The 23998-nt window shown below is 38.4% G+C and overlaps 1 non-coding gene across 1 annotated transcript; it reads left to right on the top strand.

Moving 5' to 3' along the window:
- The first annotated feature begins 318 nt into the window (after positions 1–318).
- On the top strand, positions 319–425 carry LOC141625321 (small nucleolar RNA R71). Its single transcript, XR_012535107.1, has one exon. It is a non-coding gene; the product is annotated as a small nucleolar RNA R71 (small nucleolar RNA).
- The last annotated feature ends 23573 nt before the right edge of the window (positions 426–23998 follow it).

Below are 23998 nucleotides of genomic sequence, written 5' to 3'. Positions count from 1 at the left end.
TCACATGTAACGGTTTCTTGTCTAGTCAACAAGTGAACCGTTTGTTGATCACCAGCTTGCTGCGACTCCAACCTATCAAAACGAGCATTCATGGCTTCCAACTGAGCCACAACTGCATTATCAACTGAATGAACTATTCGAATACCATCTCTCGGGTTCCCATACTCATCGCAGTGGGTAGCCATCTCCTCTATGATGCCCTATCCCTTGTCATCATCATTGTTCTTCTGAAATCGCCCATTAGATGAGGCGTCCAATATACCACGGTGGTCGTCATACAACCCATTATAGAACTGGTTGCACAAGAACCATTGATCAAAACTATGATGAGGAAGAGACCGCACCAATTTCTTGAAACGACACCAAGCTTCATAAAAATTCTCATCGGGTGCCTGCTTGAAACTTATGATTTTTCCTCTCAGTTTATTGGTTTGTTGTGGAGGAAAATACCTCTTATAAAAGGCAAGGGCCAGAGTCTCCCAGTTGGTGATACCGGCTGCCTCTCTATCAAGATTAGTGAGCCACTCTCGGGCTCCATCAGTCAAAGAGAAAGGAAATAAGACCTCCTTAATCTTGTCCTGAGTCACTCCCTTTGTAGCGGGAATGGTTGAGCAATAGTCAGTGAAAACTTCCATATGTTGAAGCGGATCTTCACCCGCCACGCCTCGGTACAGGTTCCGTTCAACCAAATTAATGTAGGACGGCCGAATGTTGAACGTATTTCCATCCTCAGTCGAAAGATTGAAACTTTTAGGGATTGAGGCAGCTGTGGGCTCCGAATGACTTGCAATATTAGGCATTTTCACTGGACTGATAGCAGAAATAGACTTATGTTCTTCGAAAAACGGATCTTCTGCGAACAAAAAGTGTTCTAGCTCGGGTTCGAAAATACTCAAGGCTTCCTTTCGAATCTTTCTCTGTAGTCTTTGTCTAATACGGAAGGTCCGTTCTGGTTCAGGATAAGCTGGAACTAAGTCTGACATGTTAGACCTGGGCATAAACAAGACTAAAGGAAATAAATAAGAACTGTCTCAAGGAATTAAAAATTCCTTAAGACGGAGAGATAAATGAAACAAAAACAGATAAATAGGCTATTGCCACCCCGGCAACGGCGCCAAAATTTGATACGGTCGTTATGTACCAAAAATAAATAGCTAAGTATAACTAACAGAAGCTAGCGATAAGTAGGGTCGATCTCCACAGGGAGGCTAAGTATCTATCTGTAAGTCCGTATATTTTAGCACAAATGGGGGTTTTGATATTTGTTTACTAAACTACTAAAGATATAAGGTAAGAGGAATAAAGACAAGAGCGATAAAAGCAAGAAAAACTAAGATGTGATCAGATAAAGAGAGATATGTTAGGATTTCGGTTCACCATGGCAGTTTACTAACTCAATCATAAATAGCCTAGACAATCTACTGTGAGAAGGGTAAGGAAAAGGTCCTTTCGGTCTGCTATCCACCCTAGACTACTACTAACGTAACTTTCGCCCTCATTAGGTAGTCTACTATTCATAACAAGTCTGTTCTCCCCAATCTTTCGATCCAGGGGTGAATTTAACCAGATTAAAGTTATTTAGAAGCGTTCACTCAACTAAACAGATTACAGTTATATTGCTATAGGGACAGGTTCTCACAAATAAATCGTCTAGCCTATTTACAACATCGTCACTTTACTAGCATGGCTCCCCTAATCCTAACATAGGGAGATTAGCTACTCATGCTTTTGAAATCAATAATAATAACAATAATCATGAATATACTAAGGGTAGACATGATATAGAGACGCAACATAAATAATTAAACAAGAACAATAAATAAGAAAACACTGATTAAGAATAAGAAGGATTAAGATTAAGAGAAAGAAAGATTACAATCAAGCGAATCCGGCGTAAAGAACAAATGGCAGTGATTAAGAGCAAAATTTCCAGAGATTAATAGTAATTAAAAGTGTCAAGAGATGATAAGAGATGTTTATGACCTAATCACGACTTCCTTATATAGGGAAGTGAAAAATTAACAAAAATAAACCTAAACACGGATTAGTTAACCCGTGTAGACAAGCAAATCACTCGATCGAGGCATTTTATTCCCCTCGATCGAGTGTTTCTCCAGCCAAACCGTTCGATCGAGCACTTTAGGCTCTCGATCGAACACTCCCATAAAAGCCATCTTCAATCGAGTATATAAACCACTCGATCGACCAACTGCAGCAGCCCAAATCACTCGATCGACCATCAAATGTCCTCGATCGAGTGTATGTCCACCAAATCAGCCTTGCCTTGTCTAGTTAGCCTTCCAAGGACCTTCCTTAACGCTTCCCGAGGTACGACTCCTGCTCTAAATCTCTGCCTCCTTAAAATGCATGCAAAGTGGGACTACTAAGGCACGATTCCGCTACTTTTAGGTCCATTTCTGCAATTAAGACAAAACAAACCAAAGTAGCCAATTCGGGGCATTTTGCAATACAAAGCGATACAAATGGCATAGAAATGCGTGCAATAAGAGGCTAAAAAGTCTATATAAATTGCACGTATCAAATTCAAGACTAAATTATACACAACCCAGTGCAATTAATCCATATCTTAAGAACTTCTTTCCATATTTAGTTCCTTAAATACAACCTATTGAGTTGTATATATCAAAACCCTTAATTAAAATGAGTTCTAAATTTACCAAATCAATTTGGTATATTCACTAAACTTAGTTATTATGTAAATCAATTTAGCAAATTAATCAAAATTAAGTAATACTTAATTTGCTTATATTTGAATTGTTTCTTTGCTGATTTATTTGTTAAATAAATATTCCCTTCATTTCAACTGGATATTTATACTTTATTATTTTGTAAGAAGTATTTTAATTAAATATAAACAATCTGTTGAAACAGGAGTACTTGTCTAGGTTACTACGAACGTGAATTCATTGAGTATAAGTGTGTGTTAAAAGTAGATGTAATATTATAATTTTAGGTATAGGTGAATAAATAAATTTTATATAGTGTATGTAATATACGTAGATCTGGAGAAATGGTCAATCGGATCAAGTTTAGATTGGGTCAATTTTGGGGTTTTAAGTGTTTGGGTCAGGTCGAGCGGGTCATTCCGGCTCAACTGTATTTATGAATAATAATCAGTGGCAATGATAGATATTCGCGTCGGGTTATATTGGATCGGATCAAATCGAGTTCAGGTCAATCTCGGGTCTTAAGTACAGGTGTCGGTCGGGCACAGGTCAAATCGAGTTCAGGTCAATCTCGGGTCAAATTGATATTTGCCAGGTTTAAATACACGTATATATAGAGTTAGTGTTGTTGTGTAAGACGGTTTTACATTAATATTATTGTAAACCGGATCGAAATATAACCCTAAGTCCCTAATAGTGGATAAAAGTGATTACTAAAATATTCATTTTATGATAAATATGTTGTAAAACCGCCTTATAAATAAGTATTTGTGATACATATATGATCCTTTTTAGGAGCACTATATGACAACTCCATATTGTCTCCATCCCCATGGTCCATGGATCATGGTTTCTTCTATCATTAGGTCAAGTTCTCGTCAGCAGTATAACTGATAATAAGAGTCATAACAAATGAGAAAATTCGAAAGAGTACATGGTCGAATAAACCATCTCAACATAGTAAATTTGGCAAAATTTGAACCTTTTACCATTTGCGACGGCTAACTAGCTAGGTGATCCGCCTTTATGATTAGGAATTTAGGAGATTAAAACTCTGGCAATTTGGCACATGAATCTCAACATAGTCAATTACAGTCATGGTCTCCTACTATGGCATTTGGCACATGAATCTATGAGATTTTGAAATCTCTCAAATTCTGTCTTAGGTATGATTATTGGTCAAATTTATCAAAGTCTTAAAACTCTGTCACATCAGTTTTTCACTAACTTTCATTATTATTTTATTGTTCAGACTCAACTCATACTCGCCTCAAACTCTATACATTATCCCTCATACTTACCTCAAACTCTATTTTTCCCCTACACTTTTAATTTCTTACGGGGTTTTAGATAAAAAAACAAAAATAATAATACTTTAACACATGGTAGCCATTTATTGGTTGTCATTATAAAAAAGTCGGGTCAAGACTTTGATGGAGTCTTAAGTTGAGTGTTGGATTTCCAAGATTCAACTTAAGACTTAGCTTTGTCAAGACTTAGATAGATTATTGGGAGTCTTGAGTGAGTTTTGTCTCAAGAAGACCAGTTAATGTATTATACAACTGGTTATATATACAACTTAGTCAATGTAATTGAGCGTTGTTACAAAGTTGTCGAGCTCTATTAACAAAATTATCGAGCTATGATACAAAGTTATTGAGCTTAACAGAATAATTATTAAGCTCAATAATTTCGCAAAATAGCCCAATACCTTGTAAAATAGCTCAACAACTTTGTGTAAGAGTTCAACAACTTTGAGGCGGTTGTATAATACTATTATACAACTGGTTGTAGGCAGGGGCGAACCCAGGAATTCTTATATGGTGTAGCGAATTTATTATGGGCATTTCATTAGGCTCGCCAATATGTTTCGAATTTCATCTTGAGTAACTACCTAGTTTATACTTTCAATATTCACGTTGTTTCAATGAAATTATGACGGTTCTAATACGAAAGCACCTAAAAAAAATCATCAATCGTCTAAAATAATGTAAACATATATTATATTAACAGTTTAACACCATTTGAATTACGGATCGATCATGATTTTTAGTTGACTCAATTTTTACAATTTCATACTCCCTCCGATTTAATAGGAATAATTATAATAGTTTGGCCTCAACCATCACCTTAAGGTTTTGGTTGAGATGGTTCATCTATCATGGTATCAGAGGCAGTGTGACCATAGGTCACGGGTTCGAATCCTGGCATCTTCAAAACTCCTCAAAAACTCGAAGTGGAACCCTAGCACACAGTACGGGGGAGCCGGTGCACAACTAACCACTCTTCAAGCCCAAAGGGCATTTGAGTGAGGGAGCGTAATAGGAATAATTATAATAGTTGGGCCTCAACCATCACCTTAAGGTTTTGGTTGAGATGGTTCATCTATCACGATTCACTATGATCTTCCACATTACCTTTTGGGGAGTTTTTAAGGGGAAGGAGATTTGTGGTGGAAAACAGAGGAAAATGAAAATAAGAGAGAGAATGTAGGGTCACAAGTCATAAAAACCACAAATAATAGACTAATAAGGAAAGTGGAAGAACTTAGTGAATTTGCCATTTTCGGAATTGTGGAACATCTTAGTGAATAGGTGGGAGTACTAATTTACTTAAAATAATAATCATAATCTTTAAAAGAGCAAGTCTCCTAAGACACCGTCTCTCTAAAATCTTTTTATCATTACGGTATTGTATTGTTTAATACTAATTTGATGAAATTTATCAGAATATAAAAGAGACGAAAAAAAGGTTTAATCTTCACCAAAAGATAGCATATGAACCCATCGTCTTAAAAATAATATCAATCTAATTAATTATTACAATTGACCCACATGCAAAAAAGTATCTTAAATTAGAGTCTCGCTAAACTGAATTTGGGGAAAAAAATACGGGAAATTCATTTGATCCATTCACAATTTACATACTTTCCCTTTCTTTGCTCTTATACTCTTGCCTTATATTGTTCCAAGTATTAATTAACCTCTTAACTTCCCTGTATTATTATTGGGACTAGATGAAAATAATGAGGAAAGAGATTAGTAGAGTGTGTTAAATAAAGTGGAGATTAGATAATGAAGAAGAGAGTATTGGTCAACTCTTAATAATAAGGCCTCAATAATTAATTTTAGGTGTAGCAAATTCTCCTTTTCTCACAAATTTTCGCCAGATTGGTGTAGCAAGTGCTACATGATTCATAACAGTGGGTCCGCCCCTGGTTGTAGGATAGTATTTGTACAAGACTCATGTGAATCTTGTCTCAAGATCCACTAATAATCTTACCCTTATCATTTGTTACTTTTTATCCTAGGTTGTGTCATTTTCTCGTTCTCATTATTTTAGTGTCATCTGATTATGCTATTTCTAATAAATTCAATTTAATACCTTTTAACTTTTGATAAAATAATGATATTATTCCTTGTAAAATTGTGTAATCTTTAATTACACATTTTTTATCCACTGAATTCTTCCATACATATTAAGCTGTCGTTAATAACGCGATACCTTAGGTAGAAAATAATCTTGTACAACATTAAAAATTCAATTATCCTATAACACAAATCAATACTCCGTATTATATTTTGAAAATAATGTAAATATGTTGCCTTGACCGTTAAAGTCGTGTTACTAGTTCTTCTTTCCTCACGATTAGAAATTATTCCATATCAATGATACCGATACAAAAGAACAACAATTGAAGAAGGGTGTAAGAATCACAATATAAATATATACTCATTCCGTCCAAATTATTTATTTACCTTTTTATTTTCTATGCAATAACGAGTATTGTAATAAAAAATAAATAAGTTTGGAAATAATGTTTTAATAATGATAAAATTATACTCCGTAATCCGTATTGATATAACGTCACAAAAAGAAAAACAATTATATTGATAAAATGATAAAAACATTAACCCTATTACGGAGCATTAAATAAAGAAATACGATACTAAAAAAAACCCTGATTGTATGCATGCATACAAAGAGTGCAGACGAGCGAGCTACATCCACTTTCCATATTTTTACAATGACAAAGTGTTGTGTGTAGATTTACCATAAACGTCCATGAAAGTGAACTATTAATTAGTTCACCACGGCTCATAAAAAATGGAAAACAAGATATGTTACTTCAAGGCTTTACTTTGCTAACGATTTATCTTTGAAACTTCAAAACTTTCCGCATACATTGAGATATGTTTGTTATCCCTCCAAGGCTCCAACAGGACCCGTGGTATACCATTACAGGAGAGTCGGAGTAACATAGCTTGTTAGTGATGTTGTCCCGATGGACCTCCAGGTGCGTACCTGTCCTCTTGCAAGGATCTTCTGCTATAGTATTCAAGCTTGGATTCATCATACCCGAGTTCCTCGAATACCCTATTTATATCACTGATTTCTTTTGCAGGTAGTATACTCTTGTAAACTCGAGCATCTACACTTATGCATAGAATCAACACTAGACATAGAAATAATGTAGATTTATTTATTTGCATTGTCATTATCTGAAATTATCCTTAAAATTACTGAAATTGAGATTAACTGAAAAATGAATTGGAAATAATAGATTTTTAACTTAATCAGTCAAAACTAATCTGATCAGAATCAAGGTTGTGCAGTGCAAACTTTGAAATGGTATAAGGTTTATTATATATGCAAACAAAGGTGATAGTAACATGACCAACAAATACTATACTACTATATTATTAAATGATTTAATAGATAGATAGATCATAGATGATAATATAAAGCAACGCGTATATACTCGTTAAAGGCATTGGATTGCCTTAAATAAATTAGACAGATAATGCGACCTTCATATCAACTATTGTTTATTAGATACGGAGTAGATAATACCTATGACACCTTTGTATTTTTCTACGCTCCGTTTGGTCAGACATTCAAGTAACTTATTTAATCAAAAGTTTAGTTACCTTCATATCAAGTGTTTGAAAAGTAGCTTATTTAACCAAATAATGTTACATGAAATGAAATGCTGGTTATGTATTAGTATTTGAGAAATAAGATACATGATCTTATTTTTTTCCTTTTTTAGCCCTTCATTTTATATTATTAAATACTCCCTCTGTTTCGGTCATTTGTTGTCGTATTCTATTTTGGGTGTCTCAGTCAATTGTTGTCCTTTTTTTTTTCAAAATGAACTTGATGAGTAATTTGATCATTCACATTCAATTTGATCCACTTGTCATTTACTAATTGACTCCCTCCTCTTTCCTTGGTCTTTGTGACAAAACCAAAGGACAACAACTGACCAGGACGAAGGGAATAATTGTTTATATTATTTATGTCATTTCACAAAACATCGGCTAATTTTTAAGCTAGTTACCTTATTTAATACCTTTTCAGTTAGTTTTATTAAATAGAGCCTAATTCAAAAGTAAGACTGTTACATTTGGCATATGTTACATTATTTAGATTAGATCAAAAGTATCGACATATATCCATGTACACATAGAGTGAACTATTTTACATGGTCTTTCGTCTTACAATGGTTTAAGTGTGATACATACTCGTATCTAATTAAGTATCGAATAATGGACATAACAATAAGAGAAGTACGAGTCATGTAGCATTTGTTGGATTTCTATGATCCAAATTTAGTCAAAGTTGTTACCGATTGTTTCTCCTAAGAATTAGCTTAGTTGCATTAGTGTGTTACGTGGGTTGTTATCCCATTAATTTAGGTGTTATTTGTTGAGTGTAAGTCTTTTTAAGGGTTGTATGTGTATTTGGTTTAATTGAGTTCGTTTACCAGCAAAACGTCTCTATATGTTTAAGATTATAATGTGTTTGATTGTAAAACATGTTAACCCCTCATTTTAGTCTATCATGTTAACCTCTCATGCTCAATTTGAAGAATCAGCTGACATAACAATTGGGCTATCCTTTTTGCTGCATAGTCTAACCATCCATCTGGACGAACATCTAGACACTCTCGTGTCAATACAATCACACACATTATAATCTTAAACATATAGAGACATTTTACTGATTGTTAACATTCAGGTTTGTCCTTTTGTTTTCAATCTCTGTATGATCCAAAATTTGTTCCGAGATTCTGAGGCTATGACATTCTATACGACCAACAGCCGAACTTTATTTGGTGGTACTTATGTTGTTGAGCTTTGAGACTTGAACCTAACACGTGTTGTATTCTTTCGCTTTTCACTCTCCTCTCATTTTTAGTCTATCATATTAACCCCTCATGCTCAATTTGAAGTCAAGCATAGATAGGTGCCCGTTTAAGTATTTAGTATCAGGCTACAAGATATCATCTTTTTCAGTATATATCAACCTAGGGTCCTAGACAGAATAGACACAATAGCGAGGGGTTAGAGATCCGAACCTGAGACCTATGATACACGATACATGCCCTTAACCATTACATTAAGACATATTCGGTACATAACAAGATAACATTACAATTATCAAAGTGTACACTAAAACAGAAAATTGAGAGACTATTTAACTATATACAAAACGAGTATTTGCTAAAAACAAAGAGTGATTATTTCGAGATAATTTGTAACGAGAACCTAAAATAGACCCTTAAAAATAAAAGTCAGAATTATGGATCTTTGTCACATTGTTTCATTGGAAACATGATATGGTGCAGTACAACTGTACACATGAAAGAGATAGGTTGAGACTTGGTTAGCCGTCAAAGCAGTCACGTACGTTATGGTCAGCAACTTTCCTTGTTGAGCATAATTTTAAACTACATTAGTTTCAAGGGGACCATCGCTATGCTAATCTCAAATCTCAATATTCACAAATGTTTTGCTGTTAAAGAAATCTAATTTAGATTGTTTACTAGTATAGGATATCAGAAAACTATAAACTAAGTATATCTGGCCAACCTGTGTGTCGTCATACATAGTAGGGAAAAAGCCTACTATCTGTAGATTATACACATATAGGCATATAGCTCACTACCTTTGTGGATCTGTGATCCCTTTCTTATTTAACATTTCATAATGGGTGGTAGAGCGGGCAAAAGTTGATCCAATTTCAGTAATTGATTAAATCGTTTGAAAATAAATACGATAGGATCTGAAAATCTGATGAATCGAAATCGATCTAACCTGACACAAAGGTCTAAACTATAACTGATAGGATTCGGTATATTGTGAATCGGAAACGACCTCAAGGCTAAGCTAACCAATAACTCATATAACTCAAAATGCTATGAACCAAAATCGACGTGATCCCTGAAAGCTAACTGATAACCGATAGAACCTGAATCTTATAATATGCTTGTTTTCTCGACTATATCCATTAGTGTATTTACTTCCTATCAAACTTATTCCAATGTGATTAACAAAGTTATACTCTTATAATTTGGTTAGTGTTGCTGCCCTACCTGGCCCAAGCTACCTAAATTTCTATTTGAATTTTATATTATATGAAATATAATTATGTTGACTTATTTAATTTATATATTTACGATTTATAATATATTTTTGCATGACAATATAATTCATAAACTTATGATAATATAAAATTTATCAACCAGCTTATGAGATATATACACTATTTCAATAACTACTACTACATGTTACAACTTTCACTATTTTTGATGTTATTATTGTAACTTTTACTATTTTATTTAACTATGTTTAATATAGTGATTGCTCACTTTATATCTTCATCATGAGGTAAGGAGTTCGATCGTTACCAGTAATAATTGAGCATATTTCTTACGAGTAAATAATCGCTTACTTTTTTTAAGATCGGAACACACAAAGTACAGAACTAAGTCACTAATTACGATTATTTACCATAACCGCTCTAGTTTATTAAAAAATATAAAAAATGTGCACGTAGACACATCGCACATGCTTTACTCCCCAAGTCCCACCCTTTTAGGTTATGATCTTGAAGAATAGAATAATATGTTGTCGTATGACGGCGAAGAGAGGCAAATAAAGGGCAGTAAAGAGAGCACGACTGCCCATAGACCGAAACGAGAAGTCGCTATTACGCGAAAAAACGGCCTTAAAGACAAAGGAATAGTATATAATGCCCTACGTAGCTTTCTATTGATTTGCTTAAGCTGACATAAGTTATTATGGATCATTCGACAAAAATAACAACTTTTATTCGATTCCTTCCATATAAATAGCTGCATCTCCACAAGTGCTTGAGTGCACATGTACGTATTATTCTTTACTCTTTACTTTTTTATTTATCATATAATAAAAATAGTTTCATGTGATTGTGTGAGTAGCTATAGTCCCTATATAGGCCTATGCCTATAGGTTTCATTAGTACTTAGTAGGTGTGCTCTTATCCTTGTAGTGCTCTAATAATATGTTTAATTTGGTCACCTATGTATGTTATCAATGCCTTCAAGGGTCAATGCCTCAATGGACCAGGTTAGGATCTTTTTTTATAACCTAAAAGAGAATTAGAGTGATTCATTTTTCTAATAGATTTCTCAATAAATCATTTCAACCAAAATCTTAAGCTGATATTTGGAATCGCAAGATCGGTTTTATACTCGAACATCCCCTCACACGAATGCCCTTTGGACTTGAAGTGTGTGGATGCAACTATAGGCCTCCCCATACCTAGTGCTTATATTTCACTTTAGAATTGAGGGTTGGCGAGATTCAAACCGCGTGACCTTTTGGTCATACTAGCTCCATTGCCATGTCAAGAAACCATTTCAACCAAAAGTTTAAGCTGATAGATGATTGGAGTCCCAAGATCGGTTTTATAATCTAACAAGATTTGTTCAATTTTCTATTTTCACAAATACTTGTTTAAGAATTAAAGCTAGATATATATCTGTTATATAATTAAAACGAGTTAAATATATACCATTTGGTAAGATAAGCTGTTTAGGGAACTTGCAGAAGATGGCTCTACTATTAATATGTGGTGGTACTATGGTAAGCAATAGACTAGGTCGTTAATATACTAGAATTAAGCTACCAAATTAACAATTTATAAGCCAAACTATACTCTAGACTACTCTAAATGATAAAGTAATATAGTGCAAGTAAGGGTCGAACCCAAGAGAAGGTCTTTTAAGCTAAAAACTTGAAATGTAAACTATTGATTACTAATGACAAAGCTATAGACAAACAATGGTTATTTACAATGACAAACAATAGAGAGACATAAAAAGGGGGGTTTTTGAGTTGATTTGTGACATGGAACAAAGTAAAATTTGCAAACTTGGTCTAACAAGCAATACAACAAACACTTGGTGAATAAGATAATTCAATAATTAAAAGAACTTGGTGCAATCCTACAAGTTCCAACTTTTCTCAAAGCAAGACTCTTTTCTCTCTAGTTTTTCATTTACCCAACAACAATCCTCAAGCATGTGATTACCACTATCTAAGCCAACAATGACAATCCTACTTCAACTACAAATTCTAACATTAAACCATGTAAGAATTGTAACCAAGAGCATGAAGAACAAAACCAAGAGGAAAGTAAATGGGATATCACAAAGATATGTTTAAACCAACAAATCCTATGATACAATCAATTTCTACTCACAAAGGTTGATACTTTAAACCAAGATAACAACAATCATGAGATGCTTCAACAAGTTATTACAAAAGCAAGCAACTATGCAACAACAAGCAATAGATGAATGAAAAAGAGGCAAGGGTAATTACTTCTCACAACAAAACATTCATCATGTCATTAGAACTTAGAAATTGAAATAAATGAAAGAGTAGAGATTAAGGAGTCAATACAATGATAAAGATGGAAACTTGCAATGGATTACACCAAGTAGGGAAGAACTAGCCTTCCATAGTCTTCATAAAACCCAAAAACAAAGAAAGATTACAACTTGAATGCCAAATAAATTGTTCTAGCTACTACAATTTTCTAGAGATTATTCAATGCTTAGGTGATAACTAGGTCTTCAAACATGAGGGGTATATATATGGGTGCACACCCTTCTAGGTTAAACACCTCAAAACAAGCCCAAAAAAACGGAATGTTCACTTAAGCCCGTGTTTAAAAACAGATTTGCGCAGGCCTCCCTGAAGTCGGCGCAGGCTGCGCAGTCTGCGCAGGCTGCGCAATTCTTGGCGCAGGCTGCGCCCCATCTCGGGAGTCAGCTTCAAAATCTTCAACCTTACTTCCTTCTTTACTTTCCAAGTTTCACTCCTACTTCTTCCAGCTGGCTTCTAGGCTATATAGGGAGCTTCTTGTGCTTGTCTTAACCTTTGAAGGGTGCTCTATGCCTCTCGGGTTCCGTTCATGAGGATCAAATCGTCCAACCGAGGTGAATTACACAAGTTCAACCACATCAACCCCTATGCCAAGTGTTAGGAAAAGTGAACCGAAAGACCCATATTAAAAGACACGAGGGTGATAAAATCACCCTCTTAGACCGACACAAAACAATGCTATCAAACTCCCCCACACTTAAACTTTTGCTAGTCCCGAGCAAAATCCGGAACAAGCAACCGTAAAGTCTACAAGAGGGTGTGGGAGGGAATGATCTCTCTTCCCTTTCCTCTTCCTTCTTATGCCTCCCTCAAAACACAACCACCGATTAAAAAGAAAAAACATGACTCAAAGTTTTTGCACACACTCTTCACTCACTCACCCTCCTTATTTCTCCCTCAAACAAGACACGACACACCACCAACGCCGACTCATCACGCAACTCCACCCTTCTTATATCTCCCAAATAGAAATGGTCACTTTTGCCTTATCCCAAGGCAATAGCAAAGTGACCCACACATCCTCCAATTGATCACAAATCATCACTACTTATAACACCCCCTTATCACTCCACATAAAAGTAAGATCATGCTACTTGGTTGGCCAAACACCCTTAAGAATCAACAACTCAAGTAGCCAATCGGAAAATCCACCAATTTGAAACAAATTTTGTGACACAAAAGAAAATTAAGTCCTAGAACTAGCCTCCTTCCTTGACCCTCCTTATCACTCCCTTCTTATCCCTCCATCTTTTTGGTGTTACAATTTTCAATTTTTCAATTTTTTTGTGAAAATCCCTCATTTTGCCTAAGGTGCCCTTTCGGGTTTTCACCTTAGCTTTTCCTTTCCTCTCATGGTGGCTCGCAACTCGATTCTTCATTTTGCCCGGAATGCCCTTTCGGGTTTTCATTCCGTCCTCGGCCACCTTTCCCAATCTTGCCTAGGCGCCCACCCTTGTGGGTTTTCACCTAGCCGGGATTTTTTTTTTTTTTTTTTTTTTTTTTTTTTTTTTAGCATACATTCAATGGAAGGAAATGTACATATATTACACTTTCAATCATCTTACTCCCCCACACTTAGATTCCACATTGTCCTCAATGTGGAGGAGTACCCTCATCCTCTCAAGGTTGGTAGTTGGAGGGACCCGAGCCTTCCCCTTGCTCATATGTCCCTTGATCTCTTCTTCTTCTTCCTCTTGCTTGCCTCACTCTCTTGGCCCTCTCATAGGCCTCCTCAACTTGAGGCTCGGTGATGGTGGGTTGGTAGGTGGGGTCATTTGGATGGAGGGTCATGCCGAAAAGGCCCCGGATAAGCCCAAAAGAATCCTCATGAGCTTGAGCATCATCATAAGAGTCTTTAACATATTGGTGGTGCCGCTCATTTTGCACCTCGAATTGTTGAGTTGCTTGCTCTCTCCATTCATTTTGGGCCTTCCACATGGCTTGTTGCTCTTCCATGTACTTGGCTTGTTGTTGTTGCCAAGCATAGGCCTCATCTTGCCTCTTAGCCATCTCTTGGAGCATCTTCATTTGGGCTCTTTCGGCCTCCGCACTCAACTTTTGGTGCTCCAAACTAGCAACCCTCCATTGATCCAAACTCTCAAGCCTTGGCGCTTGTTGTTGTTGCCAAGCATGAGAGCTATCAACTCTCCCACTAATTGCCTCCAAAGTTCCCCGGGTCTCCGTGAAGTAATTAAACATTTGTTGTTGCCACGGGGCGATTGGTGGAGTAGAGCTTGTCCCCGCCTCAAACATTGGTGTGTCATGTATGGGCGGGTCACGCTCTATGTTCCGGATCTCCCTCTCTTCTTCACTATCAACGTGGACAACCGGGGGTGGTTCCACTCTTCTCCTTTGTGCCTCTCTTTGTGCCTCCCTTTGTTCCGGCGTGTCGGGCGGGCAAAAGAAATGAATGGCACGGGTGCCATGAGGAATCGGACCGTTCTTTGGGAGAACCATGTAGGGAGTTTTTCCCACTCCCAACCAATTGCATTGAAAATTTTGTTTATCAAGGACTTGGATCATATGTGTCTCCTCAAGTCCATGTGCATTATAAAAATGATTTCCCCAAACGGGAAGTTGATCATCCGACGTCGAGCCCACATATTTCTCCACAAAAAGGGTGATGAGACCCCCACCATTAATATTACCTCCCCTCCTCTTCTTATGTTTTAAACAAGAATCGACAAAAAGCCGTGCCCAATCAAGACACCACTCCTTCCGGGAGCATAGCCCAAATGCACTCCCTCACCGCATCACTCACTTTCGTTGGCTCCCCCATGGAGAAGAACCAACAAGCCAAACATCTTGTCAAAATGCGGATTGCGGGGTTGGTTATGGCGGAGAGTTTGTCATTGTGATCTTGAGTGTCCCTTCCCGTGAGGTGACACCACACCTCATTAAGCTTGCCCTTGGGTGGTTTGACCGGGGAGGGCGGTTTTGTGATTCTCAAAATCTCTCTTACCTCATCAAAAGAAATCGAATGCCACACCTTATGAAGACGGAAATTCACTCTCTCATTCGCTCCCTCTCCCGTTTTGGAGATGGTGGACAAGAATTCATAAGTAAAGGAGCGGTAGGTGTCATCATGAAGGTCCATGTATTGCTCTAATCCTACCCGACTCAAGAGTTGAAAAGTGATTTCCTCTAGTCCTAGTTCTTGAAGAGTGTCACGGTGGAGGAATTTGGTGATGGGGATGGGGTTGTCTTTTTCAAGTTTTGCAAAAATTTTCTTTTGTTCCGCATTTAGACCCTCATTCCCGTTAAAAACCTTGGGGTTACTTCCCTCCCCTTGAGCTTTCCTCTTACCGAAAACCATGATTCCTAGCAAGCAAGAGTACCAAAAAGACCAACAAACACACTCAAAACAGTTTTGCTCTCGTTGAGGCAATTCAACAAACACCTTCAAGGCACAAATTCAAGAAGGTGGGATTAAGTGATGTTTGTTGAATACCTCTCCCCTTTCTCAGAAAACAAGTTTATCCCAGCAATTAAAGACAACAATCAATCAAAATTATCCAAAAATTCAATGTAAAAACACCAAATCCCGGATTAAAGCAAAGTAAGTAAAGAAAAAGATGGGAAAAGTTGTTATACCTCCCCGAATCCACTTAAAATGCTAGTTGATTGAAGTATAATGCTAAAAACCCTTCCAAGAATGCTTCAATTTCCCAGAAATCTCTTGAAACGAACTTGAATCCACAATTTGCAAGGTTAGGGTTTGGGATAAAATTGGGGAAAATCAGAAATTTGAAAGGTAAAGTGAGTATTTGAGTTGTTGGGTTGGGTTGAGAGGTGATTGTGATGAGAGGAAGGAGTTTGTTGAAGGTTTGATGGTGGATTTTGATGAAGGTGATGAAGTTTAAGGTGGAAAATTTGGAGTTTGAAGGATAATGTGTCGAAAGAAATGAAAGGAAATGTGTTTTTGGTTTGTCAAAAGCTCCGTCTAAATCCCGTGGCTTGGTACTGCAAGCAGTCGCGCATTTCAATCACAAGAGTCGCGCCAAATTGCGCAGTCGCGCTTTTTTGGCGCAGGCTGCGCGTCCTGGCGGGTTGTCGAGTAAAAAGCTTGCCATCAACTTTTTCTTGGTGGGGATTCTTGGCCTTCCTTTCGTGCTTTTCCTTCATTTGACTCGTCTAGATGGTGTCCCGAGTCATTTCACTTCCCAATACGACTTGGGCACGCTTCCCAAGGAGCTTCATCCTACGTCCTTCAAACACTTCAACAAACTTTCAAAAGAATCCATAATGCATGCTTCTAAAACGTGTTAAGAGTAAATAAATTGACAAGAAAGCGGTAAATTCTATGCTACAAAGAGAGAATATTTACAAAGGTTGCCGTTTGTTTAACGTCGATGGCTCGACAAAGTCAATGATGGAAGATCAATCTTTGTAAATTGGATCTTCTAAAAGAAGATCCTCTTCGCCTTGTAGCTCGATTCCTTTGTAGTAATGCTTCAACCTTTGCCCATTCACTTTTATCACTTTTCCCGAGGTCGGGTCTTCCACCTCCACCGCTCCGTGTGGAAAGACTTTCTTGACTTTGTAAGGTCCATACCACTTCGACCTTAGCTTGCCGGGAAAATTCTTGAGGCGACTTTGAAAAACCAACACATCTTCTCCCTCTTTGAAAACCCTTCTTGTGACCATTTTGTCATGCCAAGACCGAGCCTTTTCCTTGTAGATGCTAGCATTGTCATAGGCATTGTGCCTAAGCTCTTCCAATTCTTGTATTTGAAGCTTCCGGTGCAATCCCGCCTCATCGACATTTTGATTAAAAGCTTTGATTGCCCAATAGGCTTTGTGCTCCACTTCTACGGGAAGGTGGCATCCCTTCCCATAAATTAGCCTATATGGGGACATGTCGATTGGGGTCTTATAGGCCGTTCTATAAGCCCAAAGAGCATCTTCAAGCCTCTTGCTCCAATCCTTTCGGTCGGGATTGACCGTTCTTTCCAAGATGTGTTTCACCTCCCGGTTAGAGACTTCCGCTTGGCCATTTGTTTGGGGGTGATATGCCGTAGAAACTTTGTGAAGCACACCATATTTTTGAAGCAAGGTTGAGATCACCTTGTTGCAAAAATGAGTCCCCCTATCACTCACAATGGCTTTTGGGAAGCCGAACCTTGAAAATATATTGCTTTTGACAAATGCTTGCACCGTCTTTGCATCATCACATTTTGTGGGAATGGCTTCCACCCACTTAGACACGTAGTCGACCGCCAAGAGGATGTAGATGTATCCATAGGAATTAGGGAATGGCCCCATGAAGTCTATTCCCCAAACATCAAAAATCTCCAAGTAGAGCATCGGTTGTTGGGGCATTTCATTCCTACGTGATATGTTGCCAAAACGTTGGCATCTATCACAAGTAGTAACGAAAATATGAGCATCTTTAAACAACTTGGGCCAATAGAAACCGCACTCAAGGATTTTACGTGCCGTTCTATGAGGCCCAAAGTGACCCCCACATGCGTACTCATGGCAATGCTTTAGGATGGATGGAATTTCTACATCCGGCACACAACGGCGGATGACTTGGTCTTGACACATTTTCCACAAGTATGGCTCATCCCATATATAGAATCTAGAATCGGACTTGATCTTGTTCCTTTGGCTAGATGAAAGTGAGGTGGGAAATTTCTTGGTGACTATGTAATTGACAAGGTTGGCATACCAAGGCGCAACGGCCTTCATGGAGTAAAGGGATTCATGTGGTAAGCTACCGTCAACTACCCCCATAGTCTTCACGAGATCTTCATTGATGTGAAGCCTACTCAAATGGTCGGCCACCACATTAGCACTCCCTTGCTTGTCCTTGATCTCTATGTCAAACTCGCTCAACAAAAGCACCCATCTCATGAGTCTTGCCTTGGTGTCTTTCTTGTCTACAAGTTGCCTTATAGACTTATGATCGGTATAGATGATGACCTTTGCACCCAAGAGATAAGCCCGGAATTTTTCAATGGCATACACCACCGCTAAAAATTCCTTTTCCGTGACGGTGTAGTTCCGTTGAGCGTCATTCAAGAGTGAAGAAGCATATTGGATCACATATGAAGCTTTGTCATCTTTTTGTCCTAACACGGCTCCAATGGCAAAATCGCTTGCATCGGTCATGATCTCAAAAGGCCGATCCCACTTGGGTGCTTGAATGATTGGGGCCGATACAAGTCTTTCCTTCAACAAGTCAAATGCTTCCCTACAATGATCATCAAACACGAACTCCACATCCTTGTGCAAAAGTTTGCACAAGGGGTTAGCTATTTTGGAGAAATCCTTAATAAACCTTCGATAAAAACCCGCGTGTCCCAAGAACGATCTCACGTCTCGAGTATTAGATGGATACGGTAAGGTTTTAATCACATCTACCTTTGCCGTATCCACCTCAATCCCTCTTTTCGACACTATGTGTCCTAGCACGATTCCACTACTCACCATTAAGTGACACTTTTCAGAATTTAAAATGAGGTGAGAGTCTACGCATCGTGATAGGACCATAGCGAGATGGTCTAGACACGAGTCAAATGAGTCTCCATGAATGGTGAAGTCATCCATGAAGACTTCCAAAATACGCTCCACATAGTCCGAGAAAATGCTCATCATGCACCGTTGGAAAGTGCCGGGGGCATTGCACAATCCAAAGGGCATGCGGCGGTAAGCATAAGTACCGAATGGGCAAGTAAAGGTTGTCTTGGATTGATCCTCCGGGTGAATGGGGATTTGAAAATACCCGGAATATCCATCCAAAAAACAATAGTACTCTTTCCCACCTAACCTCTCTAGCATTTGATCTAGAAAGGGTAGGGGGAAATGGTCCTTCCAAGTGACTTGGTTGAGGCGGCGATAATCAATACACACCCTCCATCCCGTTTGCAAACGGGTGGGGATCAATGCCCCTTGAGTGTTTTTGATTACCGTCACCCCTCCCTTCTTTGGCACAACTTGAGTAGGACTTACCCATTGGGAGTCACTAATTGGAAAGATAATACCCATTTGAAGAAGTTTGATAACTTCTTCCTTGACAACTTCCATCATAGGTGGATTAAGCCTCCGTTGTGGTTGCCGAACGGGTTTTGCATCCTTTTCCAATCGAATTTTGTGCATGCAAGTGCTTGGGCTTATCCCCTTGATGTCCGCGATGCTCCACCCGAAAGCTTCCTTGTACTTGTGCAAAACATCCATCAATCTCCTTTCTTGATCACCCCCAAGTTGGTTTGAAATTATGAGGGGTAGAGTGTTATTTGCCCCAAGAAAGACGTATTTCAAGTGGTCGGGGAGTGGTTTTAGATCGGGGGTGGGTGACTTAATGATGGATGGAAGTGGTCTTTCAAGGGAAGCCTCTAGAGGAAGAAATTTAGTTTGATAATCATAAGAAGAGGAAGAAAAACAATCTTTGGTAGAGCTGGGAACTGCGCAGGCTGCGCTGGTGAGCTGCGCAGGCTGCGCCGAACTGCGCAGGCTGCGCTGTGGTGCGCAGGCTGCGCCCTGGCTCGGGATTTCCTCCTCAATCTCCCTCATTTCGTTTTCTTCCTTTGATTCTTCTAGTGGCTCCTCTTTTTCCAATGCTTCTATATTTTCCTGCACATCATGAGACAACAAAAACCGCAATCCTTCCTTCTCGACATTGTTAGTGAGGGCTACCTCGAGTGGGTCCCTTTGACTAATTTGGTAAACTCGATTTGCCAATTGTTCAATTTTATCAAGAAAGTAACAACAACTCAATTCATCGGTCTTTTTCATCGTCTCATACACATTGTATTTCAAAACTTTCCCTTCAAATTCCATGGTCAAAGTTCCATCATACATGTCAAGCTTGGTTTTAGAGGTTCTCATGAAAGGCCTCCCTAGCAAGAGGGGTGTAGCCTTAGAGTCCGGTTCCATATCCAAAACATAAAAATCGGCCGGAAATATGAATTTATCAACTTCTACCAACACATCCTCTACAAGACCCTTGGGGTGAATTGTGGAACGGTCCGCCAATTGGATCACAACATTGGTCCTAGACAAGGGAGGCAATTCTAAGGTCTCATAAATGGAATAAGGCATGACATTAATAGAGGACCCCGAGTCTAGCATAGCTCTAGCAAAATCTTTGCCTCCAATTGAGCACGGTATAGTTAGCATGCCCGACTCATCACACTTTTTGGGAAGATTTTGTTTGAAAATGGCCGAGACATGCCTACTAACCGTGACCCTTTCTACTCCTTTCCTTGGCTTCCGTTTAGGGGTGCAAAGTTCTTTGAGAAACTTTGCATACCTAGGAACGGTTTTGATGATAGTAAAAAGAGGGATGTTGACCTCACATTTCCTAAAAGTTTCATAAAGATCGGTGTCTTTATCAAACTTCTTGGGATTTGTGAGGGCACTAGGAAATGGTACCTCCGGTTCATATTCCTTTTCAATCTCTTGGAGTGAATCCTTTGTGTTGGTGCTTCCTTCCTTTCCTTTGTCAATGCTCAAAGGACTCCTCTCTTTTTCCTCATTAGCTTTTGAAGATGATCCTTTCCCTTGTTCAACCACAAGTTCCTCTTCAATTTGATCTTCAACCTCAATAACCCTTTCTTGTGACTTGCCCCTTCTCTTCTTCTTGGGAGGGGATTCTAAAGTTCTCCCCTTCCTCAATGTCATGGCACTAGCATTCTCTCTAGGGGGAAATGTAGTGGAGGGAATAGAAGTTGAGGTCCTTTGATTTTTCTTGGCAAGTTCTTGGGCAATTTGGCCAAGTTGGACTTCAAGGTTGGCAACCTTGGCATCACTAACATTCTTATCGGCATCAATCTTGTCAAGCCTCTTGTTTGTTTTGACTTGCTCTTGCAAAATGTTTTTAAGCAAGTCTTGAACACTTGGTTCCTTTTGAGAATTGTTGTTACCTTGATTGCCAAATTGGGATGATTGACCTTGGTTTTGGTTTCTACCTTGGTTGTTGAAATTCCCATTCCTATTCCCTTGAGAGTTTGAACCTTGACCTTGTCGGGAATTTTGGTCCCTCAAGTGGTTGAATTGACCATTCACAAAACTCTTTGAGGTGTCACCACCCCAACCAAGTCTAGGATTGTCTCTACTCCCAACATTGTAAGTATTGCCACTAGGGTCATAATTGTAGTATCCTCCCCCTTGAGGATTTCTAGCATTGTAATTCCCATACCCCATTGCACTTACATTCTCCTTGCTTATTCCTTGCTCTTCCATGATGGGACAAGCTTCCATTGGGTGTGGCCCTTGACAAAAATTACACTCCACATTAGATCCTTGTGCTCCTCCTTGATTGTTCCCCACTAGTTGAGCAACCATTTTTGTGAGATCATCCACGGTTTTCTCAAGCTTGTGGGTAGAAGGAGAAGGTGTCTCAATGAAGTTAAGATTCTTTGACCCTCGGGTTCTTCCATAGTTCCTTGTGCTAGCGGCCAACCTTTCTATGATCTCATTTGCCTCCGCCACGGAATAGTTGTCAACTCCACCACCCGTAGCGGAATTAACCATGATTTGGTATTGTTGTGTAAGACCATCACAAAAGTTGACCAAAAGGTCATCACCACTAAGGCCATGGTAAGGACATTGAGCAACTAGCTTCTTGAATCTCTCCCAATACTCATATAAGCTCTCACTTGCATCTTGCTCCGGAGAAGTGATGGCTTTCTTTGCATGGTTATGTCTTGAGTCGGGGTAGTATTTCTCAAGAAAAGCCGCCTTCATGTCCTTCCAAGTACGGATTGTACCCGGTTGAAGGTAAAACAACCAATCTTTTGCCGCATCTTGAAGTGAAAATGGGAAAGCTCTCAACTTAAATTGATCTTCCGTGACACCATTTGGAATTGCACCCTCACACATCATATGGAATTCGGAAAGATGGCGATTTGGGTCATCTCCCGCATGTCCATGAAACTTTGGGAGGTTGTGAATGAAATAGCCCTTCAATTCAAAGTTGGCATTAGCCCCCATGGGTGGGTAGGCTATGCAAAGAGGTTGAGTGTCATAATTCCTTGCCCGGAGCTCCCTAATAGTTCTAGTATCATTCGCCATTGAAGGGTATTCCACTTCAATTGGCTCTACGTCAATAGGATCTTCTTCAATAGGGGCTTCTAAAGGTGGTTCTTCTACTCTATGTGCTCGTTGGTACCAAGGGTTAGTAAATAACCATGAATAGGCACCAAAAGCGTCTTCGTCCACGGAAGTTGATTCACCGTGTTGTGGGGAACCAAACATAAACCTTCGCACTAAGCAAACAAATTAGAACTTCCTATTACTTCTAACAACAAGAGGAGTAATAAAACAACTAAACATAAATTCACAAACTCAAGTTCTAGCCATGTTGCCTTCCCCGGCAACGGCGCCAAAATTTGGTAAGCAATAGACTAGGTCGTTAATATACTAGAATTAAGCTACCAAATTAACAATTTATAAGCCAAACTATACTCTAGACTACTCTAAATGATAAAGTAATATAGTGCAAGTAAGGGTCGAACCCAAGAGAAGGTCTTTTAAGCTAAAAACTTGAAATGTAAACTATTGATTACTAATGACAAAGCTATAGACAAACAATGGTTATTCACAATGACAAACAATAGAGAGACATAAAAAGGGGGGTTTTTGAGTTGATTTGTGACATGGAACAAAGTAAAATTTGCAAACTTGGTCTAACAAGCAATACAACAAACACTTGGTGAATAAGATAATTCAATAATTAAAAGAACTTGGTGCAATCCTACAAGTTCCAACTTTTCTCAAAGCAAGACTCTTTTCTCTCTAGTTTTTCATTTACCCAACAACAATCCTCAAGCATGTGATTACCACTATCTAAGCCAACAATGACAATCCTACTTCAACTACAAATTCTAACATTAAACCATGTAAGAATTGTAACCAAGAGCATGAAGAACAAAACCAAGAGGAAAGTAAATGGGATATCACAAAGATATGTTTAAACCAACAAATCCTATGATACAATCAATTTCTACTCACAAAGGTTGATACTTTAAACCAAGATAACAACAATCATGAGATGCTTCAACAAGTTATTACAAAAGCAAGCAACTATGCAACAACAAGCAATAGATGAATGAAAAAGAGGCAAGGGTAATTACTTCTCACAACAAAACATCCATCATGTCATTAGAACTTAGAAATTGAAATAAATGAAAGAGTAGAGATTAAGGAGTCAATACAATGATAAAGATGGAAACTTGCAATGGATTACACCAAGTAGGGAAGAACTAGCCTTCCATAGTCTTCATAAAACCCAAAAACAAAGAAAGATTACAACTTGAATGCCAAATAAATTGTTCTAGCTACTACAATTTTCTAGAGATTATTCAATGCTTAGGTGATAACTAGGTCTTCAAACATGAGGGGTATATATATGGGTGCACACCCTTCTAGGTTAAACATCTCAAAACAAGCCCAAAAAAAACGGAATGTTCACTTAAGCCCGTGTTTAAAAACAGATTTGCGCAGGCCTCCCTGAAGTCGGCGCAGTCTGCGCAGGCTGCGCAATTCTTGGCGCAGGCTGCGCCCCATCTCGGGAGTCAGCTTCAAAATCTTCAACCTTACTTCCTTCTTTACTTTCCAAGTTTCACTCCTACTTCTTCAAGC

The sequence above is a fragment of the Silene latifolia genome, chromosome X (genome assembly GCF_048544455.1).
Source record: "Silene latifolia isolate original U9 population chromosome X, ASM4854445v1, whole genome shotgun sequence".
In the NCBI taxonomy this organism is placed as follows: domain Eukaryota; kingdom Viridiplantae; phylum Streptophyta; class Magnoliopsida; order Caryophyllales; family Caryophyllaceae; genus Silene; species Silene latifolia.
This window is presented reverse-complemented; position numbering and strand designations above follow the sequence as displayed.